This window comes from Canis aureus, chromosome 29, assembly GCF_053574225.1.
Source record: "Canis aureus isolate CA01 chromosome 29, VMU_Caureus_v.1.0, whole genome shotgun sequence".
Lineage (NCBI taxonomy): Eukaryota > Metazoa > Chordata > Mammalia > Carnivora > Canidae > Canis > Canis aureus.
Window position 1 is genome coordinate 36,383,602 of NC_135639.1, and position 27,735 is coordinate 36,411,336.

Here is a 27,735-nt window from a genome sequence, read left to right on the forward strand (position 1 = left end):
TCAAGGTTTGAGGAGAAACCAAAGCAAAACTAGGACATGAGTTAAATTCTGACTTCTTTACCCTTTTTACACATATCCCCATTGCTCCTGCTCTGCCCTTTATGTCCTTATGCTCCGGGGGGATTATACTGGGTCTCAAAAGCTTTCTGTTCCCAGCAAAAACTGACCTATTCTGAGTCCCATCCTCTCAGGTTCTCTTTCTGCCAAGACTTTAAGAAGCCCTTAGAAGCAAAAAATGTCTGAGTTGATAATGGCAAAATATTCTTCTCCTTATATTGCTTCCCTCAAACCCTTGTGGAAGAGACATGTTATTTTGTAACTGGTAACAGCCACCCTTTTTGAAGTAAGAGTAACCAACTAAACATATTCCCCTCAAAGGACTTGTGCAGAGGCCAATGATTTGCTACTGCAGTCTGTATCTGAGAATGAGGTACCCCACCAGGTTAGCAACAAAGGAAAGAGGGAAAGGAGGTAGTCCTAGACAAAACTCTGACCAGGACTTAAAATGAGCATCAATTTTGTCTGCTACAAGTATAATTGTTATTGATAGAATCACCCAGATAGCATCACATTATTTAAAATTACATTATAAAAATAATTGTTTCACTGGGAAAAAGAGCTAGGAGCTAAGGAAATTTTAATTCCTAATAATAATGTGATCTTCCCTAGAGGGAGTTTAAAAATGATGTTTTTAAGAATGTATTATTATTTCAACCCGAAGATAATAATGTGTTGATGAGCTTTGACTAAAACAAATCTCATTAACATTAAAAAGTCTGGGATAGTATATAAGATTGGCAGAATGTATTGATAAATTATCAGAATAAACTGTACCACAGAACCCATCCAGTATAAATAATTCCAAGTGAGCAACCACTCAAAAACAAGCAGCCCTGTGTCGCTACGTCACATGCATGCAGCAGCATCCCCACCAAGCATTTACTAATGGCTTAAAAATGTTTCCTTTTTCTCTGTTCTATTGAGAGAGGGCTTTGAAAACCTCCATTGTCATCCTTGGGAATGGTTCCTCTCACTGAGACAGAGATTCCTTCCCTTCCAGAAAGGAATGGGAATTTAAGAACACTCTAGAGTTAATTTTTTTTTTTTTTTTACTGGGGTGCCTGGGTGGCTCAGTCAGTTTAGCATCTGCCTTGACTCAGGTCTTGATCTTGGGGTCCTGGGATCAAGCCCCACATGGGTTCCATGCTCAGCAGAAAGCCTGCTTCTCCCTTTCCTTTTGTTTGTGCTCTTTTTCTCTCAAATAAATAAATCTTTAAAAAAATGGTTTTTGCTGTTACAGGGGAAGTGAAAGTAAAGAGGCCTTTGTGTCTGAGGGTTTCAAGATGAGCTGCCCATCCTGGACAGAAGGTTTCATTAGAAGGAGAAGGAAGAGTGGTTTTAGTTCCAAAGGGAGAGGCACCCAACCCACTCCTAACAGCACTCCTAGAGAGGCCAGCATGTAAATGGGTGGAATGGCTTGTGGGTTGAATGAGTCAAGAACTAATAGATGTGACCAGCAGAATCAAAATAAGGGATATTTGGTGGCTCCAGACACAGAATGTCATCACAGATTGCTGACTGCCTGACCTGATGCAGTGAGGTGAATTTCCCTTTTTTTTTTTTTTTAAGATTTTATTTATTTATGAGAGACACACACAGAGAGGCAGAGATACAGGCAGAGGGAGAAGCAGGCTCCTGTGGGGAGTCTGATGCAGGACTTGATCCCAGGACCTTAGGATCACAACCTGAGCCAAAGGCAGACGCTCAACCACTGAGCCACCCAGGCATCCCAAGGTGAATTTCCAATGGCAATGCCATGGGGCAGCCAGAAGTAATGGCAGTGGCCAGCTGATGAGACCTCAACGCTTTCCCCTTCCATTCCACAGTTGGGCGTGGAGGTTGAGTAGATCTCTCCTCATGGATTTAATAAGTTTTCTAGTTTTTCTGACCCTTCAGAGGAAGATGACACCCCCCCAAAAAGATACTAAACCTGATATCAAACAGATATATCAAAGATTGAGATTTGATTTATAAATCAAGAGAGATATGATTGCACTTGAACACCAGATTTGTGTACCAATTAATACTTTTGTTAATATGCCATTTTTTTGCACCTGTATTTTTCTGTCTGAAGGAGAAGGATCCCCATAGTAATCACTTGGTAATCAATACATTCCACATGCAAAGCATGTTTCCTAATTCAATTATTGCATTTCAGCTAATATGCATTATTAAAATGCTTGTCAATGCCCTCCAGGAAAATACCATCAGGTACATATTCATAACTGAGCAAGTCAAGCTTATTGCTTGTTGCAGTGAGGGAGAATGTACATCACTGAACCAGAGGGAGGCTCAGGAAGAGGGAGTTAGAAAGTATTTACTGTGAGATTTGAGGTTGTGTTATGTCATTTGGGAAGCATTTAAGGATGTGGGTCCTTGTTCTGGATTGGATGCCCTCAGGAAGTGGGGGCAATTCTAATTATTTATTTTAATCTTATCTAGAAGGAGGAAAGACTAGAAGAAGACAAAGCTGTAATTGATAAACAAGCAGCAGTCACTCATGTTAATCAAGACAGAGGAATGTTTGGTCACTTTCGTGGTTAGGACAATGTCTGTATTTTGCTCTCTGCTCAGACATGATTATAGAGTGGTCATGTTTTTGTTTTGAATCATCATGTTCGTAGCAGCTTTGTCAGATGTTGATGTTTTGTGAGATTATGTTCAACAAGAGAATGCCAAGGCCAAATGCAGGAACAGCTCACAAGAACACCTAGCCCTGATGAGAATACTCAGCCTGATGCCAGAAATCAGGGGCTGCTTTTCTCTCTCTCATATCTGTACCAATGATATACTGACACTTAACCCAAAGTAGAAGAGCTAGGTCATATATAAGCAAGAAAATCAGGAGTCAGGAACCAGATGGATATAATCAGATGGATGTAGAATCTGAACAGGAGTTGGCCAAAAATTAAAGAATGATGTGGGTTGAATTGTATCCCCTGACCAAAAGATGTGTTGAAACCCATATCTCCAGGATCTCAGACCGTGACCTTATTTGGGAATAGGGTCACTGATGATGATGTGATTAATTAAGTTAAAATGGGGTCATACCGGAAGAGAATGGGCCCCTAATCCAATAAAACCAATGGCCCTCTAACAAATGGCCATAAATGAAGACAGAGACACGCAGGAAGAACACCTGTGACAATGAGCAGCAAGTCAAGGAATATCAAAGATTTTCAGCAAACCCCAAGAAACTTAGACAAGGAAGGATTCTCCTTCATGTTTCAAGAGAGCACAGGCCTGCTGACACCTCCATTTCAGACTTCGATTCTCCAGAAATGTGAGACAAATTTCTGTTGTTTTAAGTCAATTTGTGGTACTTGGTTACACCAGCCTCAGGAATCTAGTGTAGATAGATGGGCAAGAATAACTCCTGACAGTAATTATTGAATGAGACACTCTGCGAAGTAAAGATGAGTCTAGCTGGCCTAAAGAATCAGAATCAGCAATGATGTGATTCTAGGATTCAGAGAATAGTTGCCATTGTCATAAAGACAATGTTGGCTGGAGGTTCCTTTCTGAGGTTCATTTGAGGCATTTTAAGGAATTGCCTAATGAATGCTAGGTTGCAGAGGGCTTTGCGTACTTGGAAACCCTGGGATAGGGAATAGCAGAGGCTGAACTGTAGGTATAAGGACCTTTGTGTGTTTCTCTCCTGCTGCTGTCTTTCATCTGTTTATCTCTCTGTTGTCCCTCTCCCTCTCTCTGACTCTATCTCCCCCATAATTGACCTTCATCTGCAGACTGTACACCTCACTCCCCCAGGCTCCGTAACCCATCACATGTGCAGCAAGAATCATAATATAAATGCCTCTGCATCGAGTTGACCTCAACAACCTTAGTGGCTTCTAACAATCTATTGTCTTACACCTCTGGGAGTCAAAAGTCCAAAATAAGTGTCACTAGGCTAAAATCAAGGTGTTGCATTCCTTTCTGGAGGCTCTAGAGGAAAATTGGTTTCCTGTGTTTCCCAGCTTCTGGAAACTGCCCACCCCTCCTGGCCACCCCTCCCCCACTCTGGCATCCTTGAAGCCATCAATGGCTGGTTAAGTCTTTCTCACTCTGATGCTTATGCTTCTGCCTCTCTTTTCTCCATGTAAAGACCCTTGTGATTACATTGGGCCTACCTGGATGTTCCAGGATAATCTCCTTAGATTAATTGTTTAGTTCATTAGCAACTGTAATCCCATCTCTAACCTTAATTCCTCTTTGTCATTAACAACACACGGGTTTCAGGGATTATGATGGAGACATCTATGGGTAGTCATTATTCTGCCTACCTATTGCAATTTCCAATAAAAATCTTTTCTGATTTTTCTCACTTTCTACCAAGAGATATGAAAAAATACAATGCTGTGCTATTTTGTGCTTTACTAGCTTTTCCCTTACTATAATGTTGACTACCTTGAGAATGACTATTGATCTTTCAAGAACCTACTCAAGCTTTGTATGTATATGTTTCCTCACTGTGTATATATATATATATATATATATATATATATATATATATATATTCCTTGACTTCTCTGGGTAGAAATAGGAAATCCCTCTGTTTCCCCTCCTCACATCATACCTTGTTTGCACTTGCCATGCTCTACTGAAATTATTTCCTTACCAGTTTATCTGTTGGGAGCTTCTGATTTACTTGCTGGCAGGGATTATGAATTATTTTCATCACTATAACCCCAACACCCAATATATAAAAATTTACCTAGTATTTTTTGTTGAATAGATTATGGTATCACACTCCTTTTAATGACTTAAAGGTTAGCATTTTTCTTAATTCATGAGAAAAATAAAATAGCTGCAAAGTTAGGTACTAAATCTGGAAGTGTCCTGTTTTGTCCAGAGAAATACTTTCATATATTAATTAATCATTTTCCCCCCAAAGACTTTGCCTAAGTACACAGTAGGATTAGTCAGTCTTATGTTGGCCACTGTGTTACTGATCAAATGGCAAGGGCTAATCCAATATAGTCATTTATTTTTTTTCCAATATAGTCATTTAAATGATTAAAATAACTAGACTGTGTGCAGGGTTGCTAAGGTAACAGCATCAGGCCACTTGGTGATCAATTCTTACTTAGTAATTGACCATTATAGTGGCTGACAAAATCAAATTGCAAACAGAAATTGATTGATTATGTTGAGGAGCAGGAATGAAGTTATGCAGATAGAGGCCATCTCTTTTCTCTGATTGTCACAGTTCCAGGGGGAACAACATAAACCCCTTTACATACAAATGTGAATGGACAGATGTGCTCTGGACCTACTAGCTAGAACAAAACGTATCATTAAAAATACAAAGGAAAATTCTTGGATGTATAACAGACAAATACTAGTTGTGAACACTTGTGTGATAAATTCAAATTAGTTTAATAACTAAATTGAAATAAATAATTTCAAATAAACTTTTTTTAAAGTTTATATTAGTCATTTATGGTGGACTTCCTACTTAGTGTCGACTTCAACACTTTAGAATACTAGCTGCAGGGCTATAAAAACTTGGATCTGTTATGACAGGGTGAGTGATGTCTTAAAGGCAACTTCCGAAAAATAGCATCTCTTCAAGGATCTAATGCCTAGTGATCCATCATGCCATCAAAGAAAAAATTTAAACTATCCAGATGATTTATATTCCAGGAGTATTCTGGGTGAAAATATGATGTTTATTTTGTTGAGAGGCAGAACTATATCATGCTGGAGAAAGGTGCCCAATGACATCTCAGTGTCATTGCTTGCAGATCACCATGTGTGCCTGAAACCCTTTTCCAGGGCATGAAAGGACAGAATTCCCATTTCTCCTGGCAGGTTGGGGGTGGAGGGAACTGAGCACAGATTTTGATCAGGCTATTTCTCAAGTCTTGAGTTTGGACATTCTAGCACTGTCGTATATAGGGCACCTTATTTCATTCTATATTACAAATAACCCAGTGGAAATACCAGCTGATCAGAAAATGAAACATTCAACTTAAAAGTAGGTCAACATGAACAAACACTGCTGGTGTGTTGAGCAGTTCCAAGGATGCCATTATAATCTATGTGGATTGTATCACAAAATAATCTATGTGAATGGCATCTCCTTGCATTGTGCAGCCTACACAGGTGGCTCTGTGTTCAAGGAAATGCATTGCAGTGTTTGAAATATGAGAAGCCACTATCTAAATACCTTTCAGATGATAGATCACTAATAACTTACATGGTACTTGTATATGTACATGTATACATTTATGAATATATATATATATATATATATATTCCTTGGCTCCACCGTGTATATGTGTGTGGAGATATATATATATATATATATATATATATATATATACACACATATCCTTTCTTGTGAAACTTTCTAAATCTTGTGCTTTCATCTTCATCTATAAATGTGGGAAGTGATAGTAATAGAATATACTTTATACTCATCTGCATGGATTAATTTAGTTAACATTAGTAAAGCACTAAGTAGGAATCATATATTCATATACACATTTCTGCTTATCTGCAGAGAAGAGCTCTGTGAGAATAATCAAGAGGCTGGTGTCAGTGTTTACTCTGGGGGAAAAGTAAGAGAAATGGAGTGAGATAGAAGAGGAACGTATTTTTCATCGTATATCCTTTTATAAAGTGTTGAATTCTTTTTTTTTTTTTTTTTTTTGTCAAATTTCTTCAAACTTTTTACAGACATCACCAAAACCAGGTCAAGAAGTAGATAAGGTGTGCCTTTGGCATTCCTCCTAAAATGTGGTCCTTGTGGCTTCTCACCTTCTCCCCCTGGAGTCCACAAGCCTACTCTCAGAACCCCAGGCAGCCCCACATCCATCCAACAGTTCGTAACATCATCATACTGCCAACCATTGCAAACCTGCCCTATATCTTAGCCCCTCCAAGCCTAGATGTCAGCCAATGTACCAACAAACTGATCCACCCTGAGCCTTTAAAGGGAGGGACTCGGAGAACTGTCTCAAAGGTTTCATATGGACATTTCACTCTTGGAAAAAGTGCCCCTAATAGTTTCATCTGACTTAGTAGTGTCTCAAATAGTGAAGATTTCAGGAGAATTGTTTGGCACTCACAACAAATATGTTAGTAAATTACTGTTAGCTTTGCTGAAAAATTATTCAAACCTAATAGGATTTAAATGTTCAAGAGAAAAAAAGATCAGTCTTCTTTCTGAATAAGCTATAAAGAAGCAGTTCTACCAGAAGCAGCTTGCAAAATTGCAGGGCCTGCAGTTAACGAAAGTTCTTCCATGCAATAAAGACTCATGGGGCAGAAGAGACAGATAGAATTTGGAGTAAATGACCAACTGTGAGGTCCCCCAACAAGACATTGAAAGAATTAGATCCTGATAAGAAAGTGTACATGTTCCAGAGGCTGCTGACATGCCCTTTCTTGGGTGTGCTCTGGCCATAAGGATATAAATACTTAAGAACAAAAAATAGTACCGATCGTTGTAATCAGTCATTTTTAGTTATGCATTTTATGTGTTATCTTTAGTCCTCCTGATGATCTTATGGGGGGAGAAAAGGTGCTCTCTCATTTTGTAGATGGGGAAACCAAAATTCAAGGTTGGGGGTGTAAATAATTTTCTTAAAGTTACACATCTAGGAAATGGCATGGTTTTGAACACCAGTACTCTGATACAGGAGCCCCTTCTCTTATCCACTAGTGAGTGATCTCAGTCTTGGGATGGACATGAAAGTGTGTCACTCAGATCTTCCTTAAAGGGAGGATTTCTACCCAGTTGCTGAGAGTGCTGTAGGCAGATAGCCTTCAACATCAGGCTTTCAGAGATTATATTGCTCAAGTGAGCTGCCCCATCAGAGGTGGCCTCCTTTGGGGGTAAATCCACTCCAGTGACTGATGGAGACAGGATGTGTTGGAAAGCCCAGAGCTATCATGTGTTAAGAATATGAAGAGTATGACCTATTGAATGAGGCAGCACAAAGCCACTCAATCAGGGTTAGCAGGTGGCACTCCCCCACACCCACACATATCCTGCTCCATTCCCCCACCAACTTCTGCTTTTTGAGGTAGTGGAAACCCTGGGGTTGTTTGTCTGAAGACACAGTTTCAATACACCCACATAAGGCAAGTAAAGTCACAAAGTTTATGACTTGCAAGTCCCGAACAGGAATGTAAATGGGAGGTTAGAGGGCAGTCCTCTGTCCCAGGTCACAAGCAAGCATCAGGAGAGAGCAGGGTAGCAAGCACCTGTTACTTCTAAGGTAGTGGGATGGCAGTCGCTAATTCTACATAGCCACAACTCTGCATGGGCATTTTAAAAGGTGCCCTGGGAAAAGCCAGACAAGAGCTTATGGCAGGAACCCCACCTTGGAGTCCTTATCTAAATGTCCAGAGATCAGTATCAGGCAGAAAGTGAGCCTGGGCAGAAACACACACAGGAGCTCAACTGACAACGTGGACCATGGAGTCCACCAACTTCTCCCCTGCTTTATACCGGGATAGGCCATCATGGAGAATAGCACCTCTATGGGAGGAGTTCTGAGAAAACATTTTCAGTGCTCAGAACTGTGATGTGTGAACAGGTATTACAAAATATCTGAAGTACAAACAGCAATGTGAATTGTGGCTCAAAATGGAAATTTCTATGAAGATGCCAATTTTTCCCATATTGCAGTTTACACAGCAACTCAGCCACAGTTCAGTACCTCTCTGACAGTTCCAAAGTTGGGTTGGAAGAAACATTTGCATACAGAAGGAAAAATTAGAAAGAGTGACAAAACATGAGAGACTACTAACTCTGGGAAATGAACAAGAGGTAGTGGAAGGGGAGGAGGGGGGATGGGGTGACTGGGTGACAGGCACTGAGGGGGGCACTTGACAGGATGAGCACTGGATGTTATACCATATGTTGGCAAATCAAACTTCAATAAGAAAAATATATTATAAAAAACAAGCTAAAAAAAAGAAAAATAAATAAAATCTTAAAAAAAGGACTTAAACATTATGCCACGTGTGAAAAACAACAAATAGATATTATGTGTATTTGCTAAAAAGTTCAAAAGTCTTCCTGTGGCCTACCTTCATGGGGAATTGGTTACTGCTGAGTTTGAGAGGCTACCCAATAAGGAGATTTTTATTATGGTCAATGGAAAATTCAGCTACAAGAGCATATAAGAATAGAGGGCAAAAACCATCTAGTCAGTGGAAAGTGAGCAAAGGAGGGCAGATCCAGCTACTAGTTCCCTAATATAAAGGATGAAATATATTAAGAAGACTCTATGTCTAATATCCTTAATATTAAATACACTCCTGCAAACCAGGAATAAAAATATCAAATAAGTTGGCAACTGACATAAAGAGATACTTAAAAATTATGCACTAAAAGTAAACTCAGAGGATTTTTCAAACTGACATATCATTTAAGAAAATGCTAAATAACCAGAATAGCAATGTTACCCTTTTTTTAATACCACAATGAAAATACGGTTCATCTACAAATATTGTAATAATCTATATATAAAGCAATCATTAGGTCAGATTTATTAGACAAAAGATTCAACCAAGGTCTATATTTTGTTTTTCATATATTGAATTCAATGGTGCTCTATACATATTAGGCAAGGATTATTAAATAAATTAATTTTTAAGTAACAAAATACTATTGTATATGAATTGAGAAAGTGATTTGCTTTACATATGAGGAAAAACATAAACACATTAGCAACATACAGAGAGCTATTAATATTTTTCCTATAATATAAACAATCTCATTTACCATTTGTTGGCTTTAAAATGTAAAAAAAAAGAAATGCAAAATAACTATATACGTTTATACCTATATAAATATATGGCCTATATTAATAAATGGTTTTAAACAATTAGCAAATATTTTTTAAAAATAAAACCTATGGTAAGTCATGTGAAATCATCATTTTCATGTATTTGGTGGGGGTGTAACAATTTGGCAGTATATTATTTCTTATAAATATTTCTTCTATCTGACCTAGCAATTCCAATTTTGTGAATTTGTCCTAATTAAATAAATAAAACATAGAGAAATGTATAACAGAAATTAATAGAGGCATTATTTATAAAGGCAAAAAACTAAACATAAATTAATGACCCAAAATAAATAAATGGTTATGTAAAGTGTGGTATCTTAACCTAATTAAATCCTTGAAAAACATATTTATGAAGCAATTTTAATATAACATTAGAAAATCCAATGATGTTAAATAAACCAATTTTCTACATAGAAAAAAGGCTGGCTATAAATACAGAAAAATGACTAGTTATTTGTTGGATAAGAACTATGCATGTTTTTCTTTCTCTCCAAATATCTGAACTTCTAACTTCCTACAAAAAAACTACATTACTATTATAATTGGAAAAAAATAAAGTTAATTATTAATGCTACATTCCTTACTGCATTAAAATTACTAAAAATGGAATACACAACATAAAGTCAAAATGGTATAAAACTATGTATTTCCAGTTCCTAAGCTTTTCATGTCTTCAGGAAAAAAAACAAAACAAAACACCTATTGATACAGAAAAAGTCGCCATTATCTGGACACTAGTGACCTTTATAGATGGAGACAGCTTTATTGGTGGTGATGTTGTGACTGGTCAGTTCAGTTGATCAGATAAGAACCATAGTTCAGTCTCTACATAAACTTTTCCTCTAAGTTCTTTTCACTGACAACCACCTCTGCTCCTGTGATGGGAAATCAGGCAGATTATTACCCATCACCACCACCGTCACCACTACCACCATCAGCACTACCACCATGTGGATTGCCTTATTATAAATTTACAGCATTTTCAGATGCTATTTTTATTGCCATGTTATAAATACAGAAAATGAGGCATGAAGCAGTTAAATAATGTCCTTAACATGCATAGTTAGTTACTAAAGCTGAGATTTGAATTAAATCCATTGGTTCCAAAGACTTTACTCTTAATCTCTGTATGAATATGACCTTAAAGTAAATTATAACAATTGTCACCTACTAAGTATTGTGTCAGATGTTGCTCTGTGCTTTGCATCAGTTATGTCAATATTTGGAGATAAACCCTGGAGATAGTCTTTATCCTCGTTCATACACGAATGCTGGGCAATTGTGCAGTAACAAACAAAGCCTCAGATTTCAATGCCTTGCCGCAACCCAGGGCTGACACCCCAACAAAACCTGGTACAGGTCAGGAAGCTGTGTTGTCTTCCAAAGAGGGTGATTTAGGGATCCTTGCTACCTTCACCTAGCAGCTCCAGCTCTGTAGAAGAGAAAATGCACTGAGGATCTCAGGGAAGATTTTAGTGGCCATGCCTGGAAGTATTCATATCCCATTAGCCAGAACTTCTCTCATGTCCCCAGTGCACCTGCAAGTGAGGTGAGTAAATATGGAGAAACATATATATTTTTCTTTGATATTTGGTGAGAAGACAGACTCTGCGACAGAAACAAAGGCTCAGAGAAATGAAGTGGCTCGCAAAGCTAATGAAGAGTTAGAGCCCACATTCTCACCCAGGACCATCTGAGATCTGTGTGCCTGGGTCCTTAACCTCCAGCCACCACATACTCTGCTTCTCATGAACCAGACACAGGTTTTAGGTGTTATCCCACAGGGCCTTCTATTTTCAAACTAACAGGTTTCCACCAAGTCCCTCATTTTGACTCTGTCCCCTCTATTTCCCAGTTCAAGGACTGTGGTACATTGTATTGTTCCCAAACTTTCAACCCCTTCCACATAAGAAGAGTATGTATCTACACGTAGCTTGCAGGGCTTCTGCGTTGGTGCCAGATAACTTCCTCAGCCTAATATCAGGTTTAGTCATGTAATTTGCTTTGGCCAATGGAATGTAAGCAAGCAGCTGTGACATATGCCACCTCTAAGGAGAATCATAAAAGTGGTTGTGTGTTTAAACCCTATTTCATGTGTTTCCTTTCCCACGAGAATGACATGCCCCAAAACAGGGCTTCGACTTCATCCTGGATCCTGAAGTAAAGACATGTTAAAGCAGAGCTAGAGTTGACCTAACAGCTCATGTTTCAAGTGCATAAGAAATATGCTTTCATGAGTGGAAACCACTAAGATTTGGGAGTCATTAGTCATACAGCAGAGCTGATTACTACACATGCAGACTTCCTGCCTCAAGTCATCCATCTTTGCCACACCTGGCAGCTCTCTGTGGGGCATCTCAACCAGGCTTTGAGCCTTGAGCCATATCCTTAAGGATGCAAAGTGCCAATTCTTTATACAGATGTTTTCTGGGGTGATGACGACATCAGCTGAGTTTGATTATTCCTTAACAAACCTGAAATTCTACTGATTACCTCTTAATTGAATACTTTTCCTACATGTAATTGCTTGATTAAATTCTCAGAATTTTATCATGGGCTACTATATTTAGTTTGCAATTTCTCAAGATTTGAGCATCTATTTAAATGTCATCTACTGTTCATTGTTCCTTTTTTTTTTTTTGCCATTCTTGCTTTATAAATCTTTGTTCTCAAGATATATTCCACAATCCATCTTCTCCTGTAATCATCAGTGTATGCAAATAAGTAGAATCTTACCTTCACTTTTATGAAGGGCAGCCGGTGATTTTGACCTAACCGACTCTGCATTTGTCCAGTCTTCACTTTGTTAATGAAAAGAAGTGACAAACATGTTAATATAGAGTATTCATTTTAAATAGCATCTTCTAGAGCCCACACCTGCATAACTAGAGATTCAAAGTAAATACTTATCTGACAGCATGTATAGAAAATTGACATTTAAACTGCTGAATCTTAGCTTTTTGATGTAAAGGGCAGTATTACATTCATTTATTTAATAAAAAGGTATATAGTGACTCCTACACCTGTCACTGTGCTAGGCATTGGGGCTATAATGCTGGGAAAGACTTACGTCCATGAAGACCCTTCTAGATGAGGGATATAGATAGTTAAACAGGGAATTTGAGTCCAAAATGTGAGTGCCGGGGTGAAGGATGTTTGGGCTGCTATTGGATCACTAAGGAGAAGTATTCAACTGGCTGAGGGTCAGAGAGGTGTGCAGAAGCAGGCAGGACTCCATGCCAACCCATGGTGAAGCTGAGGCCCAAAGGAGACTATGAATTGATGGAACGTGATGGAATAGGAAGTAGAGAACAAAGACAATGGTCCAGTCAATGGGGCAGCAGATGCAGAGGCCGGGAAGTCAGGAAGTTCACAGACACTTCTGAACCCAAAAGTCATTTTTCTAATTGGAGAACAGACCAAAGAGGGATTGGGATGCATGTGTGGAGAGTGGGGTTGAGATGTTGAGAGGATTGATGATGTATGACACTGAAAAGTAAGTACAGTCCAGACCAAACTGAGAACTTTGAACTTCATTCTGCAAGAAATAGAAAGTCATTGGTATGTTTTTATCAGAGGGGTGAAGTTATAAACTCCTCTTTTTAAAAATCTCTCAGATTTCAGAAGGAAGAACAATTTAAAGAGTGGCCAGCCTGGTAACCAGAAAGAAGAAGAGGCATTAATCTAGTTAAGAGAGGACTCAAAGTATGAAAATGCCACTGGAGATGGAGGGTGATTCCACAGATATTCCTAAAATTAATTTTGACAGGCCTTAGTGCTCAATGAAACTTGTTAATAAATGAAGCTGGAGCCACATAAAGATCCTGAAAGTCCCTGTGCATGTGAAAGAAAAGATTAAATCATGTTTTATATAGTGCTTGTGATCATGCTTAATTTCTAGAAATGTATAATGTAATTATTAGTCAACCAGAGTGGTCAATTAATTGTTAGTGTCCATTCTTTAATTATTGTAACTAAATGAGAGTCCAATGTATATGTGGGAGCTGAGTAGTAACCTATGTAATTAATGGACATTCATGAAGTGAAATTGTTGTGGGCAATCACTTGCAAATGATTTTGCTGGGAAAAAATCTATTTACATTCTAGCAATGCTTTGATTAGTGGGAAATATTTATAATAGGAGGAGGGGAAGAAAATTCTTAAATCCTGTTACTTAAACCAACTAAACATTTATTCCCAATTACTAATAGAATAGAATGATGGACTCCTTTCACAGATATCTACCTAAAACATATGCATAGGGTATGTACTGCAATTCCTTGGTAGTCATGGCAATGGAGTAAACCTGGCTAACATCTGAGGTGGATTCAAATGTTAATAAAGTTTTACACATGACCAGCCTAAATCAGGGCTTTTCAAACTGTCATGTGTGCAGATTAAGTAGTAGAGATATGGATAACTAAAGGATATGTTACTACATACTTTCCCTTAGTTGTATCCATGAGTAGAAAACTAAATGTTCACCTTCCATTATTGGATTCTAAATAACAAAACTGGAAGAGTCTACTCTGTTTTATGTTTAATGTATATTGCCCAGTTCTGGCCTCATTCAGCAGATTGAGAAAATGATTTTGGAAGTTGAAAGCTATTTTCATGCCATTTAGTTTTTTGCTTCTTCCACATGTAGGCATTTATGCTTATGCAGGAGTAATAACTATTCACTCAATTGTACTTTGAAAAAGGTAATAAGCAACAATAAGAATAAAGTATCAATTGCTGGCTTTGTTCATTCCCTAACAATGCCATTTTATAGATGGAATTACAGGGCTCATGCAACATTCAGAAACTGATGAAGATGGAACTCATGCGTCCTTGATTTAATCTTCATCATTTCTGCTCAATTCACCCATCAAGGAAAAGATAAAAAGGTGGCTGACTTGTAGGTCTGCAATTTGCTAACGGTTTTAGAATGCCTGATTTACAAATTCAAATTGCTACTGTATTTTCAATCTTTTAAAAAAAAAAAGATTTTTTAAAGAAATAATGACTGCATTCATCATGCAGTAGGATATTGTACTGTTGAGGATGACAAAAGTATACTGATGATTTATAAATATATTCAAGGAAAGAAACAGTTTTTGTTCCTTAAGTGTTATTCATGCATAGAGTTATTTCTTAAAGCCCTCTTGGAGGTGAACAAAAAGTTCTAAACAGCAGTATTGGCCATATAATAGATTATTTGTGGGATCCAGGTATTTCAAAGTCATCAGCATGAGGATTCACATACAGGACACTGCCAGTATTTGAGCTATGTGTCATAGAATTTATCAAAATTAAGAACAATTCCCTCCATGACCATGGTTTTACTTTGATCCCTATAATCTTATGAAAGAAAAGTTTTCCTATTCAAAATGCTGCAAGGAGACATTCACATGCCCACACTGCTTCCAAAACTTGGCCAGAGCTGGGTTTTTATTTTCCCAAAGCCTGATCAGGCCTGGATCCTTGGCTACAATGTTTCACCTGGCATTCACTTGGGTGGACCAATGGCAGGGTTTGCCTACTAGCCACATGGGAACTCTGTAACAAGGCTGGCCAACTGCTTCTAAGGGGGTAGATGATTTGTCTCCTGTTTTTAACCCCACACTAGACAGATTTTGTGTTCCTGTGGTACAGCGACCACATGATTGAAATTTCAAACCCAGATACTTTTGAATATAATAAAAGGAGTCACTATTAATAATTTCATCAGAACAACAGGTAGAAACCAGGCCATCCTGGGAAAACTGAGACATTTCATCCCCTTCATATGGGTTGACATTTAATTATCATTCCTTAGCTCATTTGGGACACTAAAGAATAAATAAGTTCTCCTGCCTATTGTCTAACTAAATATAGAAGATAAGTGTTTCAATCAGTGACATCCCTACATTGATGTGAGGGCAAATTTATTATGACTGCTTTTTATAATTTCCCTCAATTCAAGCAAACTGAGAAATGAATAGGCTACAAATCATAGCAATGTTCCGTGAATTTTGTACAATTGGGCTTTGGATAAAAGTGCTCAAAGTACATGTATTCTATACTGCTGATTCTAGGTAATTCCTTGATCTTTGAAAATTGGTTAACAATAATAGAAAGAGGTCAATGTCTTCTGAAAATTAAGGCACCCAACCAGTGTTTCTGTTTGTGTAGAGATCATGCCACCTTTAAAGGTTGCTGAGGGGATCCCTGGGTGGCGCAGCGGTTTGGCGCCTGCCTTTGGCCCAGGGCGCGATCCTGGAGACCTGGGATCAAATCCCACATCGGACTCCCGGTGCATGGAGCCTGCTTCTCGCTCTGCTTCTCTCTCTGTCTCTCTCTCTCTCTCTGTGACTATCATGAATAAATAAATAAAATCTTTAAAAAAATAAAAAAAATAAAGGTTGCTGAGAATTATTTGGACAGGCACGTTATAGAACAGCAAACAGTGTTACGTTGGCATTAACTAAGAAAGTTTTCTTAATCTTTTATTTCCTATTCAAGACACTGTAAGGAAACATTCAAATGCTCACACTGCTTCCAAAACTTGGCTAGAGCCCGGTTTTTATTTTCTCAAAGTCTGATCAGTCCTAGGTCCTTGACTACAATGTTTTATTCAGCATTAGAGTAAACCATCCGAGGTTTGCCCATTAGCCATAGTTGAACTCTAACAAGAGAACAGATGCTCTCTTCTTTTTTTTCTTTTTTTCAGATGCTCTCTTCTGACTGCTCAAGGCTTACAGTTCCAAACCACAGAGTATGATCGCAGTGATAATTATAGCCCATGCAATTTAAATATGGAAGTTACCAATCACCGTTAGAGCGACCAACGAAAAACCTTAACGGTGAAGAGATGAAATCAACTTCTTCAGAGAAATACAACTTTCCAGTAAATACTCCAGAATAATTGCAATGTGAAATATACCAAATGGCCCAACTCTAGTGACCTGGTAATGTAACTCAAACACATTCTAAAATATTTCTGATAAAAATGTTGATTTCAGGTTTGAGTGATTGATTCCAAGCAATTCTTTCTGTTTATATTTGTTAGATAATAGGATGAATTTGTTTGCAAAAATCCCTGACAATGAAAATAGTTTATTAGTTTAAAGGAAACCAGCCAAATATTTCTTCTCAACATCATTGAAGTATCTATTCTCATCATTCCCAAGTCACTTCAAGTTAAGAAACAAGTTAAAAAGTGAAGCCTGAATAATAGGTGCCTTCTGTTTCTCAAAATTATTAGCTTATCTGTCAAGCAATAGTTTCTGATGGTTGTTTTTCTTAAGACCACATCAAGATTCACCCAGAACAAATGGTCTCATCTAGATTAGCTGTCAGCTCTGCATTTACTTGCATTATCTGCAGAACACAAGCTGTTACTTGGTCGATTCACTCAAACAATAAATTATTTGAGGAAAGAAAGAAAATCAGTCAACCTGGTTTAGGGACATGAGCAATTGTTTGAAATGACCAGGAAACAGAGTGGTAATGAATAATCCAAGAGTCCCATATGCATAGGGCCTTTGTATATAATAGCTCCATGAATAAAATGTGCCCAGTTGCTATGAATACCGAGAAACAATGATTTAGTATGGCTGCACCTCTGTTTGAAAACAACTAGAACCTTATTTTTGCATGATAAATATATTTTTAACTTGAGAGTTCATATTTCTTTTTTCATTTCAAGGAATGTTTGTCATTATAAATTCTTAGCCTTATTTATCTCTAAACCACATAGGGCAGTGGTGTTTCAGTTGCATGTGATTAGGAAGGTAGAGGAGGGTGTGACATAGAACTTAGTAAAGCCTGCTCTGGAGGCTAGAGTTCAGAGTTCAAATTATCAGCCATATAGCAGCGTTTTTCAAACTGTGGGTTACCCAATAATGAGGATGAGATCAACATATAAGGTGGTTCAGTAGACTGAATTATGACATCCCCCCACCCCAATATTTATATGTCGAAGCCCTAATGCTCAATGTGATAGTGTTTGAAGATGGGACCTTTGGGAGGTAATTAGGTTTTAATGAGGTCATGAGGTAGTGCCTGCATAAGAAGACATCAGAGAGCTTGTTTCTTTGCTCTTTCTCTCTCTGTCTGTCTACCATGTGAGAACACAGAGAGAAGGCAACCATCTGCAAGCCAAGAAGGAGGCCCTCACTGGGAATAGAATCTGACACCACCTTGATCTAAGACTCCCCAACCCTCAAAAATGTGAGAGAGAAATTCCTGTTGCTTAAGCCACCCAGTCTGTGGTACCTTATTATGGCAGCCCAAGAAGACAAATACAGGTGGATATCCCCATTTAAAAAAATAGGATAGAATAGAAAACGTCCGTTTGGCAAGTATTAAAGATGGTAAAGGGAGTTTTTTTCAGCTTATGTGAATGCATAGGTATGTGAACACAGGGTTATAATGGCAGATGTATTTCTTCTTGTGGGATACGTTCAAAAATGTTTGTGTACACTGATGTAGGGAGGCCTATGATAAAGCGGATATAAAAATGAAGAGGGTGATAAGACTCTTTCTCCACCATATTTTGTTACACAGATGGCTCAGATAACCATCAAAGTGACTTTTGTCAGTAGAATCTCAAGGGCAAACTAAGGGTAAATTTCTAATAAATTATCATAGGAAAAGGAGGCTATCTCATTAGCGAAATAAGAAATAAGAAGTCTTGGTGTTTGGCACTGAAAATGGTGAATATTGATAACAAATTGATTATTGGTCAGTTGATCTTCCTCACTTCACACTGTATTAGATTCTGGGGCTGCTATAACAAAGTACCACAAACCAGGGGACTTAAAACAAGTATTTATTGTCTTATATTTCTGGAGGCTAGACATCTAAAATCAAGTTGGAGCAGGGCCATGCCCTGTCTCTGAAACCATAGAGGAGAATCCTTCCCGGCCTCTTCCTTATTTCTGGTGCTTGCTGGCAATCCTTAGTGCTCCTTGGTTTACAGAGACCTCACCCACTGTCTGTCTCCACCATATATAGCCATCTTCTCCCAGCCTGGTTTTGTCTTTATGCTTGCATTCTCCTCTCCCTCCCTCCCTCTCTTTTTAAAGATTTTATTTATTTATTTGAGAAAGAAAGAGAGCATACAAGACAGACAAATGGTGGAAAGGAAAAAGCAGACTTCCCACCAAACAGGGAGCCTGATGTGGGGTTCAGTCCCAGGACCCCGGGATCATGACCTGAGCCAAAGATGCTTTGACCAACTGAGCCACCCAGGCACCCCTCTCCTCTCTTTTGAGGGTGCCGGTCAGCTGGAATTAAGAGCCAGGCTATCCCAACATGACCTAACCTTAATTAACTGCATCTGCAATGACTCTGTTTCCCAATAAGGTCATATTCTGATGTATTGAGAGCTAGGATTTCAACATTTTAGGGGACACAGTTCAACCCATAACAGTCTTCCCTCTGCCCACCCCCAAATTCATGCTTTTCCTGTGTGCAACATTCACTACATCCTAACATCCCCAAAAGTCTTAACCATTCCAGCCTCAACTCTAAGTTTAAAATCTCATCTTAATATCTCTCATCTCAAAAATCCCAAATCTCATTAACTAAATCAGTTATAGGTGAGCCTCAGGTTCATTCATTGTAGGGCAAAATTCCTGTCCATATGTGGACCTATGAAACCCAGAAGTTATCTGCTTCCAAGATTCAGTCCTGGGACAGGTGTTGGGTAGACATTCCCATTCTAACAGGGAGAAATTGGAAAGGGAAAAAGGGGGTCACTGGTCTAAAGCAAGTTCAAAATCCAGCAGGGAAAACCCCATCAGCTTTCAAGTCTTGAGAATAATTATCTGTGGCCCCGTGCTCTGCCCCCTTGGCTCCAGGCAGTGATCCTGTCCCCTTGGCCCTGGGTGGCAGCACCTACCTCCACCACCCCCACCTCTGAACAAGGAGATGGTGGCCTCACCAGCTGGGCCTGTACCTTCTGAGCCCAGGTAGTGGCAGCAGCAGCCCTACTGCCCTGTGCATCCATGGCTCTACACTCAGTCATCATTCCTTCACTTCTTCCCATCTCTGTCTCCTTCAGTCCAGGCTGGTGCTGCTTCTGCAGGTATAAGGTTCTCAGAAACCATGTTAGTCTTCCATGCATGTTGTAGGGAGCCACACCACAACACCTGAGAACTTTCCACAGGTCCTGCCTGGGAAACCCCATCTCTCTCACTGACTTCTGCTGAGATAGTTATCGGCCTACTTACCTCTCTGTAAATCTGTCCACTTGTACCATTGGCCCCATCTCAGAAAACACTATCTGTGCAGCTGAACGTTTTCCAGGCCATCAAGTGCTGGCTCCTTTTTGGATAGCAGTTTCTTTTTCAATTGACCTCTTTTCTCTCACATTTCATTATAAACAGCAAGGAGAATCCAAGCTGCATTCCACCCTTTTCTTGGAATCCTTCTTAGTGATATATCCACGTTCTTCTCTGGGAAGTTCTCATAATTCAAACAATGTCTCTGCCACTTTATAGCAAGGTGATTTTTTTCCACCAGGAACTAGTAACATGCTCCTCGTTTGCATCTGAGTCCCCACCAAAAGCTCTTTTAATGTTCATATTTACCACAACATTGTGTTAGTGATGATCTCTATATTCTTTAAGAAATAGAAAGTGATCTGTATTTCTGTATCCATATTTCTACCAACAGTCCCCTTTAATCAATCTAGACATTTACAATCAAGCAATTTAAAATTCTTTCAATCTCTACCCATTACTCTACAGCTACCCCCATAGTTTTAAGTATCTGTTATGAGGAAATCTGTATTAGTCTCCTGGGCTATTGTAACAAAGTACCACACACAAACTGGGCAGCCAAAAAGAGCAGAAATGTATTGTCTCACACTTTCAGGAGTCTAGAAGTCTAAAATAAACCAATTAGTAGGAGCATATTTTCTCTGAAACCTGTAAGGGAGAATCCCTCCTTTCCTCTTTTGGCTTATGGTATTTGCTGGCAACCCTTGGAATTTCCTGGCTGATAGATGCATCACTCTAGTCTCTGCCTCCCTCCTCCTATGGCTGTCTTCCCTCCCTGTGTCTCTGTCTTTGTATGGTTTCTCTTCTCTTACAGGACATCAGCCATATTGGATTCAGGGCCCACACTACTGCAGTATGACTTCATCTTAACAAATTACATCTGCAATTTCCAAATATTTTTCAAACAAGGTCATACTCTGTGGTACTAGGGACTAGGGCTTCAACATCTCTAGGGGGACACAATTCAACCCAACTCCGAAGATGCTGACTCACTAGCAATGAGCGGCTCCTCTTCCTTGTCCTTTTTTTTCCCCTTAGTAGACCCCAAATATCAGAAAACAGAATAAGTATTTTAATTTTCTATCCCTCAGATAAATGAATTTTAGATCTACTTGTCTGCTACTCTCAGATTTTAAGTATCATTTCTGACCCTCGTTGTCAGGTTATCACTGTTCCAGAGAGTCATTCTAACCGGAATTCACTTGTCTGCTGATGTGAACATAGGAAGGGAAGCAGTACCTTATAAGGAAGACTTGCTCTGTAGCAGTGCTCTCCAGAGTACAGTATACTTGTGGTGGGCCTGATTCCCCTCATAGTGGATTCCCCTGAGAGGACATTAAATGGTTCATTTCTTGATGAACTCTGTCTACTAGATGATAGGAATGAACCAGGATAGTTATTCCACAGGAGTTTTCCTCACCTAAGTGGGCTGTGGTCTAGATTTAGGATGAGTGGCAGAAGTTTCCAGGTTGGCCCTGAGTCTAAATCTTGTTCTCTAATCCAGGTTGGTCAGAGATTTGCATTGGGATAGCAAACATTTCCCCATATTAATAAAATCCAGTTTTCCGATATTTTGGAAGGTATACTCTGTGGTCAGAAGAGGATGAAATGAGAAGAGAGGAAGAAGCAGCTCTTTTTTACAGCAGACTTCTTAATATTACATATGAAAGAAATGAAAGAGACAGAAAAATCACCATATTCAGTCATCATAGTACTAATTGATTTAAGCAAGATTCATTATGGATCCTAAAACAATTGGCTAAAATGTTCATGAAGGAATAAAATGCTTTCATAGTGTAAAAGTATCTCCTCACATAAATTTCTACCAGACATAATAAGTTACTTTTTAGACAGAGTGCAATAAATTTTATATACCATTCTTCATTCTCTCTCTACTGTCAAATCCTACATTGCTTTCATTTTTAATCATATGATAAATCAAACATTACCAATAATGGCACCAAATGACCTCATAAAATGCTAGATTCAATGCGTCAAGGAAGATATCATATTACTTAGGGTAGATTTTCTGCCAAAAAGTTATTGCATGGGTCTAATCACAAAGAAACCATCATACAGACATAAACTGAGGGACTTTCTACAAAGCAACTATTCTGTACTCCTCAAAAATTCCATTTCAATTAAAAGAAAGGCTGAATATTGATCTAGGTATAAGGAGACTGAAGAAACATTACTACTGCTAGTGACTTACAGGAAAGGACTAAATCATTTAGTAAGAATTTTTTTTAATCAATTCATGTTTTTAGTTAATTATAGATGCCTCTAAGCAAGCATACAAGAGTGATAAATACATATTCTCAAAAAAACAGATTTTCAAAATTATTAACTGACATATTATTTTTAAATTATTTTGTTTTGAAAGAAATGAAACTGACAGCATGCCAAAATAAATATATCTGGTGTATAAATTGCAGGCATTCTGTGAAGTTCTTTCTAGGAAACAAAATAAAACAAATAATGAAAAAAAAACAAACAAACAAATAATGATACATGTAAAAAAAAATATTAAGTCAAAAAACAAAGAGCAAGGGGAAAGTTTTAGGAAAAGAAATGGCTCTCTCCTCTCTTCCTTTCTCTCTCCCGTAAATATATTTATGGCGTACGCCTGTAAATATGTGTGCATGTATAATACAAAAATGGCTCTTTGCTCTCAATTTCACAATACTTTCAGCCCTGCCCTATTTCTAACCATATCCCAACCATTTCTGCTATTCTGCAAGCAGTGTTCCACAAGTGGTACCAAGTGATTCTGCTCCTACTGGCGTCATTGCCCCTCCTCAGAGGATCATTCTGACTCTCAAAAGAAAAAAGAAGTCCCTCATTGAGTATTGTTAAAGGATAGTGTTCCAACAAACATAAAATTAGGACTCTCATATAGGTATAAAATAAATGTGTCAAAAATAATTTTGAGACATTCATAAGGGAACAAGTAAGATATTAGAACTGGCTCAAATGAAGATTTAATTTACAGAAATTTATATTCTCTACTGCACAAAATTCATTTGCATTGCCATGACCAGGAATCATTTGCACAGCTAAGAAGAGGAAATATTTGCATTAGCATCCATTTTCTACAAGTTAGTGTCTTTCTCTACAGAGTTGTAGAATAGCCTATGAAAGACAAAGGCACACATCCCTGTAAGATTAGACAATTCCCAGAGACCCCACCATTCCACTGAGTGGATATCTGGTAATCCCTTTGCCTATTCTAAAATCTTAGATTTTCCCTTACAGAATAAAGGACAGAAATAGATGATTGATAGGCAGATAGATAAAGAGATGATAGATGGATAAATAGATGATAGGTAGGTCGATCGATTGGGAGTTTTTCTAACTCAGAAGCTGCTGATAATTCTATCTTCAAATGTTTATGAAAATGAATTTACTTCATTCTTAAGGTCAACTATCAGATCTATGCAAGAAATAAGGGTTTTACATACATCTTACCCCTCAGTGCTCTCTCATAGTGAGTATGATTTTTCACTTTTTTTCCTCCAAGCAGAATTTAGGAACCTTACCATATTCTCATTCCTTTCATCATGATGCCTGAGATATGTGCCCTTACTAGGCTGAAACAGAAGTTTTGTTTCATTTGGTTTCATCTGACATTATAGAATGTGAAACTAGTCATATACATGAGGAGATTGTAATTTGGAAAAAGAGAGCAAAGTTCAGAAATTCTAATTCTGAAAAATAAAAAGCATGGTAGTAACCAAAAATTCATCTAAAGTTTGAGTAATGGAAAGAGCACGGAAGCTATGAATAGGCCACAGAAAGATCTGGCTTTGCCTGGCACCAGTTCTTGTCTGATCATGGATGGATGACAATGATCAATAGACTTCTCTATCCCTTTTAATCAGAATTCACTGAATATTATTTTAGGAAAAAAATTAGTTTTGGGTCTATCTTTTCGATGAGTCACTTCCAAAATCTAAGTTAAATCATTTTATATACCACATTCAAAAGAATACAGTGGTATATTTTTTTACTATCCTTATTTTTTTATGAAATTATCTCTGGATCACAAACTCTCTCTGTGCTAAGAAACTCTACCTCTGTAGTTTATTTAATACATCTTAAAGCCTGTGGAGTGCAGCCCATAGAAACAAACAAACAAAAAACCTTGGGGTTATATCTATCAAATTGGCCCACATTTCAAGAAATTAGAAGTTATATTTACAGAAGGAAAGTAATGAGAATAAGAGCTCAGTTCTCTGTCCAGATGAAAATAAGAAGACATACAGAATTGTACCATCTTCTAGGAAATATTTCTCCCCTTTGCCAGATTCTGGCTTCTATAATGGAGGCAATCACTATTATTTGATAGAAAATTGTGTTTGTGGTGATAAATGTCTGTTCAGATACCTAACATTTCTCAGCTTCTCTCAAGTTACTAATTCATCTCAATTTATTGCTTCATATGATTTTAAAAAATATAGTTAAATGTGATGTTAATGAATCCTAGTTTGACTATCTTGTATTTGATCTATGGAATGTCACTTTTCTGAAACTGATTATGAATTAGGCATAAGTACCCTTTCTGAAGTCACAGAAACTTTAAAACCCTCATATTTGATTAGTGGGAAGTGACAGGTTATATTTCACTGAATTGTTCTGATTACTAAAAGGAATCAATCAATCTCCCTATTTCTCTTCTTTGCGTGGGCAGAGATTCTGAGAATTGGATTACAGTCCCCAGCCTATGTTTCCATGGTGAGCACTAATGTAGGTAGATATGCCTGAACACACTCCTCAGGCCTTGCCCATATGTAGATGGCCTCTGGAAAGCCCACATTGGGTGCCATAAAAGGATCAACAAGGAGTGCTTCCTGATGCACAACTGTGATTAACAGTAAGTACTTTCTATACTGGGAGGGAGATAGTTCAGGTGCTACAAAACCAGAATTTGTTCTATCCCATACCAAAATGCAGCAACTTTAGACCTTCACACACACACATACACACATACATAACATCACTCAGAGAGCATAAGTCAGAGAATGTGCAATGTAGGAAAGGGAAGACATTTCTGGTATAGTTGGTGGTTACAGCTGGCTTGTTTTAGAGCATGTGCTGCAAGACCAACCTTCCTCTTGTTCTTATATCAAAGAATGGTATAAATTGAGAGCCAGCTGAAGCCCTGTATGGAAAGCATACACTTTGAGCAACTATAGAAAGAGCAAACTCTCTATAGAACAAGGCCTAATCAAAATGAGGTACCCATTTTGACACAGAGAAGCATGGCGAATGGAATGAACTGGAGCAAATATGGTTGACATAGAAAGATGAGAACACATATAAGACAAGGTTAGAGATATTTCTACCAAGTCTTGTAGAAGAGAGATGGAAAGTTAGCATTGAAACCACATTATGCATTATATATAATTTGCTAGGTTGGCTGTATGGCAGCATGTAGCTCATACCACAGAGAGGAGTTAATCATTCTCAGCAAACTTTTTTATTGTTCCCAGTGGAAGATCCACAACTGACTATAGTCCAAGTTCTGGTTCCCAATGAAGGTCAATACAGTGCTAAATAAAGCCAGGCTGTTCCTTGTCTGGAGGTGATACACAAGTTTATAGCCCAAACAACACCGTGAACAGAAGAGAAGTAGAGATGATGGAATCTCTGGTTTAAAAGAAGGGTCTTGGAATAGATATGCTCCCATGAGTAGCTGATGACATGATGGTCAACACTGAAGAAGTATTAATGCAGCCCATTCAAATAAATATCACTGTTTCTACTATTTGGCCAGAAAAATTATACACTCACTGGAAATAAATATATGAAGAGAAGTTGTAGAAAGAAAAGGATAGGCGGAGCTTTATAAATCTTTTAGCAAAGTGGGAGTACTATTAATTCATCTTTTATTAAGAAATAGAAGTCGTCCTACTTGAGTAGTTACACCAATAAGTAATTGTCAGTTTATCCAAGAATAGGCTTTCAAAAATGTGAAATTAGGAAAGGAGGCAAACCCAACAATAAAAATAGTCTCCTTTTCTCTTGAGTCCCAGGAAAGCTCAAGGGAAAATACTGCAGGTCATATAAGTTCTGTGAAGCCATAGGCCTGACACAAATGGTTCTTTCTATGGGAACTAAAGAAATTGCCAGCTATGCAATCTTCAAAGATGCCCTCTGGAGTATCTGTTTTTTTCCTGTATTTGTCTGGCATTGGGTGTTTTATTATGTTGCATTTCTATTTCCATGGTTTGGGGTGGGGGGGGGAGAATTTATTCTAAAGTTATACTAAAAACAAAACAACAACAACAGAAACAGAAAGAATAGGAGGCACAAGTCTTGGAATCTCTAGTGGGTTCTGATGATATTCTTGCACCTGCCCTGTGTATCTGTTTTCTGCTTTTGCTTTGCCACTAAATACTCCTACCTAAGAGGGTTGCTCTGGAGAAGGGAATGACTTGAGCCAGCCACAGACTAACTGGTGAGGAAGTACAAATTCTTAGTTCCTTTGCCTCAAAACAAAATCTAAATCTAAGACTTCACCTAAAATTGCACCCTTTCCTGGTGTCTTGCTCATCCCCATCCTGCATCCCTACTCGTGGACATTTTCTTCCTAATCATTTGCACTCAATTCCTTGGCCAAGGTTCTGCTTCTGGGAGAAACCACTTCAAGCAGAGTCAGAAAACTTGATCTGAAACCTGGTTAGACTCACCAGCTATGAGGCCTGGAAATCTATCATTTAACCACTAGGAACATCAATTTCCTTCTCTGTTTAAAAAAAAAATCCATCTGTCTTTAGTTTGCAGGACTCTCGTGAAGAAAAAAAGTGATATATGTGAAGTACTTAGCATGGACCCTTGTGTGTAGTAGGCACTCAATAAATGTTAACTGAATGTGGATATTTCCTGGCATGTCTTAGCTTCCACTATTTTAAAATTGACAGTATTATTTTTAGTTTTCCCCTGCTCCTCTCCAGCTGGTATGCTAGATTCATATTTATTGCACAGAATTTGTATATCTTTTTCTCGAGTTACACAGCTCTTATTCCATTGTTTTCTCATTGTGTGAATCCAACTTGAATAGAAGACAAGATTCTATAGTCACAGGCCTGTGACTTTGACCCCTACATTGGGCTGGATTATATGAATGGCTCTTTCACTCATGAGGAAACAATTTAAGATAAAAAAGGAACCAAAGAAATCTCAAAGTTGCTTTTGCTTCAACAAAGTGATGGCTGTGTCTCCTTATGAAAAGTACAATGAAAATTTGGACAATTATCTGGGAAATTCAGGACCAAGAAAAGCGAAAGGACTTTCAATTTATCTTTAATTCCCTCTAGTTCATTGCTTTTATAGATTGTGCCTTTATAAAAATATTTATATAATAAAATCCAATACAATCCTTGATACCTTCAGACCCTTTGTTCTGGGGAATAGCAAAAACAAAACAAAACAAACAAAAAAACAACCTTCTTTCATTTCTGGCATTGGCTTGTGTTCTGAGCTTAGAGCCCTGAAAGCTGAAATATACTCTGTGAACTTTCTTTGGGGAAAATTAGAAATCCATTTTCCACTCTTTGAGGAGATGCAGCTAACATAAAATATAGGCATCAGAACAACACTCAGTGGTT

General features: G+C 38.1%; 1 pseudogene; it reads right to left on the minus strand.

The window, feature by feature from the left end:
* Positions 1-19,968, minus strand: part of LOC144300855 (elongation factor Ts, mitochondrial pseudogene) — a 101,610-nt pseudogene extending 81,642 nt beyond the window's left edge.
* Positions 19,969-27,735: the final 7,767 nt, after the last annotated feature.